This window comes from Phyllobates terribilis, unplaced genomic scaffold (assembly GCF_046119375.1).
Source record: "Phyllobates terribilis strain yellow unplaced genomic scaffold, ASM4611937v1 Scaffold_81__1_contigs__length_6697587, whole genome shotgun sequence".
Lineage (NCBI taxonomy): Eukaryota > Metazoa > Chordata > Amphibia > Anura > Dendrobatidae > Phyllobates > Phyllobates terribilis.
In genome coordinates this window covers 3345284-3356163 of record NW_027362841.1, presented here as the reverse complement: position 1 = coordinate 3356163, position 10880 = coordinate 3345284, and the positions used below count along the sequence as shown (strand labels likewise).

Below are 10880 nucleotides of genomic sequence, written 5' to 3'. Positions count from 1 at the left end.
AAAAAACACCATAATGCTCACCTTAACACCTAATCCCTGATGCCCTTGTCACCAGTAAACTACAAAAAATAGTAAACCACCATAATACTCACCTGTCCGCCGTGAATATAATCCATACTGTCCCATGACAGTCCGGATGACTTGGAGAGCAGTCACATCAGCAGTCACTAATGTGACTGCTCTCGACGACAGCCCGCTCACACTGACACAAGAGTGTAATCTCTCCTGCAGGTGATGCCGCCTTTCTACCGCCGCTGATGGCCTGCAACCAATCATCAGACATAAGCAATGTCAGGAGATCATCATGGGGTGCAGTGCTTGTCATGGTGCGTATCTGGGAGGTAAGTGCTCTTTGCTTTCTTTTTATTTGATTGGGACAATCGAAAAGCGCCATCCAGTAGGGAACAATCTCTTTAAAATATGGGAAAAGGAGAATTGCATTTTTTTTTAATCTGTTCAAAAAAAGATGTAAAAAATAAAATCGCCTCCTTTTTTCCCCATATTTTAAATATAAACAAATAATAAAAAATTAAAGAAAAATAGTTTTGTCTTGTCCCTAATAGTCCAGACTATGAGAATATGATGTTATTTATGCTGCATGATTATAAAAGAGAAAAAATAATAGAGAAAATCTATTAGTAGATAGTCATAGATTAGTGACTCTTGTAGATGAGAACAAATCCCTGGGTGTCCATACAGGGGATGTAGCTCAGTGGTAGAGTGCATGCTTTGCATGTATGAGTCCCTGGGTTCAATCCCCAGCATCTCCATGTTTTGTGATAAAAAAAAAAACTAGAAAAGTTTCCAAACATTCAGGAATCTGATACATGTGAGTATACAGCGGTTCATCTGTCTGGGTGTAACACAGAAACTGCACACAGAACTAAATATCAGAAAGGGACTAGTGTTGAGCGACACTGAAATGCTCGGGTGCTCGAAGCTCGGCCCGAGCTCGCCGTGATACTCGGTTGCCGGACCTGAGCAATGAACCCAATGTCCCTATGGGAGACCCAAGCATTTTTGCGGCGGCACCCCCGGCAGTCTGTAGAAAGCCTAAAAAGTGCCCAAAACGATAGTGACAGTGCTCAAATGAGATGGGGACAGCATGGGGATCGCCCCAGGAAGCATTTCTGACCCCCAGGTCACTGCTGTCAATAACGTGGTCAGAAGTATTAAGCCACTTTTACGGGCTCACAATAGAAGGTCCAAAAATGAAACTGAAACTGTTTTCCTGTGAAATATGTTAAGGAACATCCTTTCCAGGGTAATGACTTGTGTATAAGGTAAAATAAATAACCAAAAACAAAAATACTCCTCCACACCTTGGGCTATGTTCACAAGTAGCATTTTTTATGCGTTTTTGCACTTTTGCATTGCTTTCAACCGTGACAAATGCAATCACCGGGAAATGTCATTTTAACATTTTACAACCTTATCTGGCCATGTGCTGTGTGACACATGCATACAGTGCTGAAAAGACATGGGAACAGCATGGGGAAGACCCCTGGATGCATCTCTGACACCTAGGTCACTGCCTAAAAGTGTGCCCATCAGAAATAATCCTTGCCGCATCAGAAGATGCAGACTTGCAACTATCCCCGTGCAAGTCCTTGTCCCAGGGCAGTGTTCAATTGTACCTCCCCCATTCCTTGCAATGAAAGAGCAAGTATGCAGCCTGCCACCCACTCACCCACCCCCAGGCTGCAATACCATACTGCTTGCTTGCTTGCACTTGAAATTGGGCCTTTTAGGCATGTGGAGGCGGAATCTGGCCACCACGTCATGGCTGCGTCGGCGGCCTGGTATCCATACTCAGTCCCCAGCCGCCCGGCGGCCGGGTGTCCACGCTTGGTCCGCAGCCGCCGGGGGTGGTCGGGTGTTTACGCTTGGTCCCCATCCGCCAGGGGGCGGCCGGGTGTCCATACTCGGTCCCCAGCCGCCCCGCGGCCGGGTGCCCACACACGGTCCCCAGCCGCCTGGGGGCGGCTGGGTGTCCATAAACGATCCCCAGCTGCCCCTATTTGTCTCGGTGCGCCTTATACACAAGCGCGCATACCAAAACATTACCTGTGACCTCCCCAGTGCATTTAGTGGGAAGGACAGCCTAACCACAAACACGTGGACAAGTGAATGTGGCCAGGGATGGTCCATCTCACTGACGCCTTCACACTGGGTTAATATTGTGGAAGCCGGGATACAGCTGGACACTGTGATGCAACACGTCCTCCAGACATAGAGGATTGCGGGTCCTGGGTCAATCAGGCTTCAACACAAAGTTCAGAAGGTAAACAGCAGCAATGGTCGGCCTCCTACACAACGAGTAAATTATTTATGATCATGAGGCTATCCATCTCATTAGCTTTCTGTTCCTTGGAATGCAAGCTCATGTATGTAGTAGCGGCTAGGCCTGAGGTGGTCAACGTTTTGGCGCATATCCTACCTCCTCTGAGGATTTCTGGATGTTTTCCTGCTACTATCCCAGTTCTATGACTCCTGTTAAAACAAAGCTTCAGGTGATGAATGATGGATGAGGTGGTGGCAAAGGAGAAAGAGCAGGAGGAACAGGGACCATTCACATCAATATCAGGCCAGTCAACCACACATGTCTTGTAGGATATGTTTCTGTACCAAAAGGAGCGGTTCGGCTACACAGTTATAGGGCATACAGTGAGTGCAATGCCTACCAAAAATTTCGAGGCACTCCAATGCCCCTTGGAAGTGACATGGAGGTCAGAGGGCCTTAACTAAACCATTTTTTCCATTTATAGCAACTGGGACTCCAGTACACTGTTGGCCTTAGCAGTGAATGGAAGAGTCGTGGAGGTTAGAGGTAACTGAAAACAACATTTCAATGCCCCTTGGAAGAGCTGTGTAGTTCACAGTGGTTTAACAAGACCATTTTAATGCCCCTTGGAAGAGAAGTGGAGGTCACAGTAGCTTAACAAGACCGTTTTAATGCCCCTTGGAAGAGACGTGGAGGTCACAGTAGCTTAACAAGATGGTTTTAATGCCCCTTAGGAGAGACATGGAGGTCACAGTAGCTTGACAAGATGGTTTTAATGCCCCTTGGAAGAGTGGTGGAGGTTACAGTGGAATAAAAAGACAATATCAATGCCCCTTGGAAGAGACGTGGAGTTCAGAGTGGTTTAACAAGACGGTTTTAATGCCCCTTGGAAGAGACGTGGAGTTCAGAGTGGTTTAACAAGACGGTTTTAATGCCCCTTGGAAGAGACGTGGAGGTCACAGTAGCTTAACAAGACGGTTTTAATCCCCCTTGGAAGAGACGTGGAGTTCAGAGTGGTTTAACAAGATGGTTTTAATGCCCCTTGGAAGAGACGTGGAGGTCACAGTATCTTAACAAGACCATTTAAATGCCCCTTGGAAGAGACGTGGAGGTCACAGTAGCTTAACAAGACGGTTTTAATGCCCCTTGGAAGAGACGTGGAGTTCAGAGTGGTTTAACAAGACGGTTTTAATGCCCCAACCAACCGCGACCAATCAGCGAGATTGGCGCCTAATTTAAACAGCGCTATGAGCTCCCGACGGCAAGTGTGAACGGAGGACCGAGGAGCGGCACCGCCGGTCGGGATGCTTCTGCTGCGAGCAGCCGCTCATCTCCCAGCTGCTGGCAGCGGAAGTACCCGCACAGGCAGCACCGCTCCTCGGTCCTCACTAATACGACGCTGATTGGTTGCGGCCGCCGGCCCCGACCAATCAGCGATTTTGGTGGCAAATTGAAACACCGCTCTGCTGATTGGTCGCTACCGCCAGCCGCGACCAATCAACGATTTTGGCGAAAAATTTAAACAATGCTCTGTTGATTGGTCGCGGATTCCAGCCGCGAACAATCAGCGAGATTGGCACCAAATTTAAACAACGCTCTGCTGATTGGTCGCGGACGGCAGACGCGACCAATCAGCGAGATTGACGCCAAATTTAAATAATGCTCTGCTAATTGGTCGCAGTCGCCGGCCGCGAACAATCAGCAGTATTGGCGCAAAATTTAAATTCCGATCTGCTGATTGGTCGCGACCGCCGGGCGTGACCAATCAGCGATTCTGGCGCCAAATGTAAACCCCGCTCTGCTGATTGATCGCGGTGGCCGGCCGCGACCAATCAGCAATTTTGGTGCCAAATTTTAACAACACTCTGCTGATTGGTCGCTGTCGCCGGCCGCAACCAATCAGCAGTATTAGCGCCAAATTTAAACACCGCTCTGCTGATTAGTCGCAACCAATATATAGAAAGGATATAAACGAGCTTGAAAAGGTACAAAGGAGGGTAACAAAATTAATAAGTGGAATGGAGGGACTGCAATACCCAGAGAGGTTGGCAAAACTAGGACTATTCATCCTGGAAAAGAGAAGGTTGAGGGGGGACATAATAAATGTGTACAAATATGTTAGGGGACAGTATAGAGACCTTGCCCGGGATTTGTTCAAAAGGAGGGATATTACGGTAACAAAAGGGCATTCATTAAGACTGGAAGAGAAAAGCTTCCAGCACCAGCATAGGAAGGGGTTCTTTACGGTAAGAGCAGTGAAAATATGGAATTCACTGAGTGAGAAGACGGTAATGTCGGATTCACTAAACCAGTTCAAGCGGGGACTGGATGCATTTCTAGATACCAGGCAGATTTCAGCGTATACTTAAAAATAGAATAAAATAGTAAGTTGATACAGGGATTTATTCTGACTGCTGGTTTCAGAGTCGGGAGGGAATTTTTCCTCAGGTGAAGATTGGCCAAATCATTTGGGGTTTTTGCCCTCCTCTGGATCAACTTTAGCAACTACAGAACTTACAGGTCGAACTTGATGGACGCAAGTCTTTATTAGGCTTTACAAACTATATAGTGATGTCACAGTACAGAGATAATGCACATAGTGAGGTCACAGTACAGAGGTAATGCACATAGTGAGGTCAAAGTACAGAGATAATAAACACAGTGATGTCACATTACAGAGATAATACACATAGTGATGTCACAATACAGAGATAATGCACATAGGGATGTCACAGTACATAGATAATGCACATAGTGAGGTCACAGTACATAGATAATGCACATAGTGATGTCACAGTAGAGAGATAATAAACACAGTGATGTCACATTACAGACATAATACACATAGTGATGTCACAGTACAGAGATAATCCACATAGTGAGGTCACAGTGCAGAGATAATGGACATAGTGAGGTCACAGTAGAGAGATAATAAACACAGTGATGCCACATTACAGAGATAATACACATAGTAATGTCACAGTAGAGAGATAATAAACACAGTGATGCCACATTACAGAGATAATACACATAGTAATGTCACAGTAGAGAGATAATAAACACAGTGATGCCACATTACAGAGATAATACACATAGTGATGTCACAGTGCAGAGATAATGCACATAGTGAGGTCACAGTACAGAGATAATACACATAGTAATGTCACAGTAAAGAGATAATAAGCACAGTGATGTCACATTACAGAGATAATACACATAGTGATGTCACAGTACAGAGATAATGCACATAGTGATGTCACAGTGCAGAGATAATGCAGATAGTGAGGTCACAGTACAGAAATAATGAACATAGTGAGGTCACAGTGCAGAGATAATGCACATAGTGAGGTCACAGTACAGAGATAATACACATAGTAATGTCACAGTAAAGAGATAATAAGCACAGTGATGTCACATTACAGAGATAATACACATAGTGATGTCACAGTACAGAGATAATGCACATAGTGATGTCACAGTGCAGAGATAATGCAGATAGTGAGGTCACAGTACAGAAATAATGAACATAGTGAGGTCACAGTGCAGAGATAATGCAAATAGTGAGGTCACAATACAGAGATAATGCACATAGTGAGGTCACAGTACAGATATAATGCACATAGTGAGGTCACAGTAGAGAGATAATAAACACAGTGATGTCACATTACCGAGATAATACACATAGTGATGTCACAGTACAGAGATAATACACATAGTGAGGTCACAGTACAGAGATAATGCACATAATGAGGTCACAGTAGAGAGATAATGCACATAGTGAGGTCACAGTAGAGAGATAATGCACATAGTGAGGTCACAATACAGAGATAATGCACATAGTGAGGTCACAGTACAGAGATAATGCACATAGTGAGGTCACAGTACAGAGATAATGCACATAGTGATGTCACAGTGCAGAGATAATGCACATAGTGAGGTCACAGTACAGAGATAATGCACATAGTGAGGTCACAGTACAGAGATAATGCACATAGTGAGGCCACAGTGCAGAGATAATGCACATAGTGAGGTCACAGTACAGAGATAATGCACATAGTGAGGTCACAGTGCAGAGATGATGCACATAGTGAGGTCACAGTACTGAGATAACACACATAGTGAGGTCACAGTACAGAGATAAAGCACATAGTGAGGTCACAGTAGAGAGATAATAAACACAGTGATGTCACATTACCGAGATAATACACATAGTGATGTCACAGTACAGAGATAATGCACATAGTGATGTCACAGTACATAGAAAATGAACATAGTGAGGTCACAGTACAGAGATAATGCACATAGTGAGGTCACAGTACAGAGATAATAAACACAGTGATGTCACAGTACAGAGATAATAAACACAGTGATGTCACAGTACAGGGATAATACACATAGTGATGTCACAGTACAGAGTCACTAAACACAGTGATATCACATTACAGAGATAATACACATAGTGATGTCACAGTACAGAGAAAATGCACATAGTGATGTCACAGTACAGAGGTAATGCACATAGTGAGGTCACAGTACAGAGGTAATGCACATAGTGAGGTCACAGTACAGAGATAATAAACAAAGTGTTGTCACATTACAGAGATAATACACATAGTGATGTCACAGTACAGAGATAATGCACATAGCGATGTCACAGTGCAGAGATAATGCACATAGTGAGGTCACAGTACAGGGATAATGCACATAGTGAGGTCACAGTAGAGAGATAATAAACACAGTGATGTCACATTACAGACATAATACACAGTGAGGTCACAGTACAGAGATAATGCACATAGTGAGGTCACAGTACAAGGATAATGCACATAGTGAGGTCACAGTAGAGAGATAATAAACACAGTGATGTCACATTACAGAGATAATACACATAGTGATGTCACAGTATACAGATAATAAACACAGTGATGTCACGTTACAGAGATAATGCACATAGTGATGTCACAGTACAGAGATAATAAACACAGTGATGTCACGTTACAGAGATAATGCACATAGTGATGTCACAGTACAGAGATAATGCACATAGTGAGATCACTGTACAGAGATAATGCACATAGTTAGGTCACAGTACAGAGATAATAAACACAGTGATGTCACAGTACAGGGATAATACACATAGTGATGTCACAGTACAGAGATAATGCACATAGTGATGTCACAGTACAGAGATAATGCACATAGTTAGGTCACAGTACAGAGATAATAAACACAGTGATGTCACAGTACAGGGATAATACACATAGTGATGTCACAGTACAGGGATAATGCACATAGTGATGTCACAGTACATAGATAATGCACATAGTGAGGTCAGAGTACATAGATAATGCACATAGTGAGGTCACAGTATTGAGATAATAGACATAGTGATTAGTGTTGAGCCACCCTCGTGTGTTGGCGATCACCTTCGAACACCGTTAAAACCAATGGCAGGCAAACAAAAACACATAGAAACACATAGAAAACACCTTCAAAGGTGTCCAAAAGCTGACAAACTGCTCTGAAGACACAACTAACACATGGAAAAGTGACAAGTACATATAGTCATGCGAAAAGAAAAGAGGTGGAGGAATAAAAGGAGGGGGAGACACAGATATAGGCATGTCATGCCCTTCTAAAATCCAAAAAGTGAGAAGCCGACACGTTCAGTCCGCTCCTGCCCGTGCCACCTCCGTGTCGCCGGGTTTGTGCCAGAGCCGCGGTGAACCCTGACGGCCAGCCCCCCTCTCCCAATACTGGTGCCTGTCCGCTGGTGGGTCGAGCGAGCCCCCCTGTGGTGGAGGCAGCTCTAAGCTTTTTAATTTAAATTGTCTCTCTAATTTGAATGAATACACTTTAAATCCATTTACAAGGATCTATTGGAGGGCAAGTCTCATGCCAGCAGCCGCGGTAATTCCAGCTCCAGTAGCGTCAACTAAAGCTGCTGCAGTTAAAAAGCTTTTATAAGGATCGAGCTTGGCGGTCCACTGCAAGGCGTGCTACCGCCAGTCCCAGCCCCTGTGGCTTGGGGTGCCTCCTGATGCTCTTCACTGAGTATCCCGTGGTCCCGAAGCATTTCCTTTGAAAAAATTAAGTGTCCAAACTACAGGTGGTGTAGCTTGCTTAACAGCCGGGATAATCCGCTGACTAGCAGACACTGCTACTAGGCACAAAGTATTTCCTGGGCTAGATGCAGTTAAAAATTTGTAATTAGATTCTCTCGTTGGATGCTGAGAAAGCATTCCATAGAGTCTCCTGGCACGCCATATATGATTCTCTTAAAAAGCTTGGGGTAGGGGTCTAGGGGACCCTTTTATAGCCAAAATCACGGCCCTGTATCGCAATACGTCACCTAGGCTGAAGATAAATGGAACTGTAGCACCCTGAGGGCTCGGTTGCTACAGAGGTATTGCACCTCACCCAGAGGTGTGATATCTCACTCTCAGGTAAGGATGGAGTGTGGATCAGGACCCGACACCTGCATGCATTACACCACATTGCCGTGGGGCAGGGCGACCAATATGCCCCTGAGATGGGCACGACAGTCCCTGTCCCTGACTGGAGTGGGGGGAGGGAATACTGAGGAAGGGGAACCCTGTAGTGCAGGAGCAGGGAGGAAGCAGTTCCTGGGTGCATTGAGAAGGGAGTATAAAAGGTGGGCACCATCTTAGTTCAGTGCAGAGAAGTCTGAGCAGAAGTGGCAGGGAGCAGGGGCTCTGCATGAGCTCTGCTCCGGAGGTGGGCCTAGTAACAGAGGCCCAGGCCTGGAAGAGGGAGAAGGAAGGAAGAGGAGCGGAGAAGGCTCCAGGAACGAGGAACAAAGGGATCCCAGGCGTGCGGACGGGCGAGTCGCCACCGCACGCCCGAATCCACCTGCGTGGAGGGGTCAGGCCAAAGGGGGAGACCGGTCCACGAAACTAGTGGAGGCAGGAAATGACCCTCAGCTAGAAACCGGAGGCTGTGACATTTTATGTGGCGCAGCCCCTCGCTACACCCGCTAGGAAGGCACCACATAGGGTCAGGGAAACTGGCGCCAAGTTTACCAAGAGGAGGCCCGAGGCAGCCGGACAGAAGGGTTGGTAAGAAAGGCCAGACAAAGGACACACAAAGGGGGTCCTGTGAAGCGCTCCAAAGTTATCTGGGAGTTGTCTGAGCCCCTCACCTGGTGAGCACAGTACGACGTGGGCAGCCGTTACCTGCAGACGTGGTCTGGATAATAAGAACTGTGAGTAAAGGCCCTGGACTGCATCACTGACTCCGTGTCGTTACTGCTGCTGCCCTGCACCATCACCCCCATCCTCCGCATACACTGCCCTGAGGCTATACTCCTCCCGTGGGGAGTTATGCTACGCTCTGCTGCACCCACAACACCAGCCTTAGCGGTCTGCCCTGTAGCGGCGGTTCACTCTGACCGCAATCCACGGGTGGCGTAGTCGGACATTTAAACATCAAAACCACATAAATAGTTCCGCCACTGGTTTGACCGCCCTGAGCCACGGAACCGGGTCGCCGCCACGGAGACTACAACCACCAGCATCCACCAAAAAGGGTCCGGCTCCGGGTGTCCCAAGGCCCAGGGGGTGCGTCAGAACATTTTCATCACCTTTCACAATCACCAATGGGACAAGGGAGGGATGTCCTCTGTCCCCTCTCTTATACATCCTAGTGACGGAGCACCTGCTCTCATCAATTCGCCATAACCCCAATATTAGGTGGATTGAGGTGGGAGGCACCGAGTACAAGTGCTCTCTATTTGCTGATGATGTCCTAGTATATATCACTCAATCACATATATCCATCCATGCTGTTATGGCTGAAATAGATCACTTTGTTACATGGTCAAATTTTAAAATCAATGCAGCGAAGTCTGAGGCCCTCGATGTCTCCCTCCCCAAATCCTTACAGGATTCCATCCAGTCCAACTTTCCCTTTGCCTGGCCCTCACAGGGTATCAAATACTTAGGAATTCCTATTCATAGAGACCTCTCCCATCTATGTTATCTTAATTTTGGGCCCTTTATTGAACAACTCCATACAGACCACGGTTGGCAAGTTAGAACTGTAAGATTCACTACGTGAACCACTGGTGTTTTGTGGAAAAGCACATGTACATTGTGTTCCAAATTATTATGCAAAAAGTGTTTAGGAGTGATAAGGGAAGAATTTGTTTGTTTGTCAGTTAAACTCATTGATGGTGATGTGTGTCAGGGCTCTTTATATCACTGTAAGCAATTGCAGACACCTGTGCTAATTAGTTTGGCAGGTGTGTCCAATGAAAGGCAAGACTACTTAAGAAGGCTGTCCCACATTATTAAGTAGCCTACATTTTCTGCCAAAATGGGAAAGAAAAAGGATGTGTCGGCTGCTGAGAAGCAACAAATTGTGGAGTGTTTAGGTCAAGGCATGACTACAATCAACATTGTGCGATGATCAGGATGAAGTGTCTTGGCAATCAAGAAGTATGTAGCTGATTCACAGTACACATGTGTGCGTGCTGATAAGGGGAAATTGAGGACTCTTTCCTACAGGCAATTATGTCAGGTTAAAAGAGCAGCGGCAAAAAAGCCTTGTCATAGCAGCAGACAAGTTTTTGAAG

At 45.9% G+C, this 10880-nt stretch overlaps 1 non-coding gene across 1 annotated transcript; it reads left to right on the top strand.

Moving 5' to 3' along the window:
• Nucleotides 1-698: 698 nt before the first annotated feature.
• On the top strand, nt 699-770 carry TRNAA-UGC (transfer RNA alanine (anticodon UGC)). Its single transcript has one exon. It is a non-coding gene; the product is annotated as a tRNA-Ala (tRNA).
• The last annotated feature ends 10110 nt before the right edge of the window (nt 771-10880 follow it).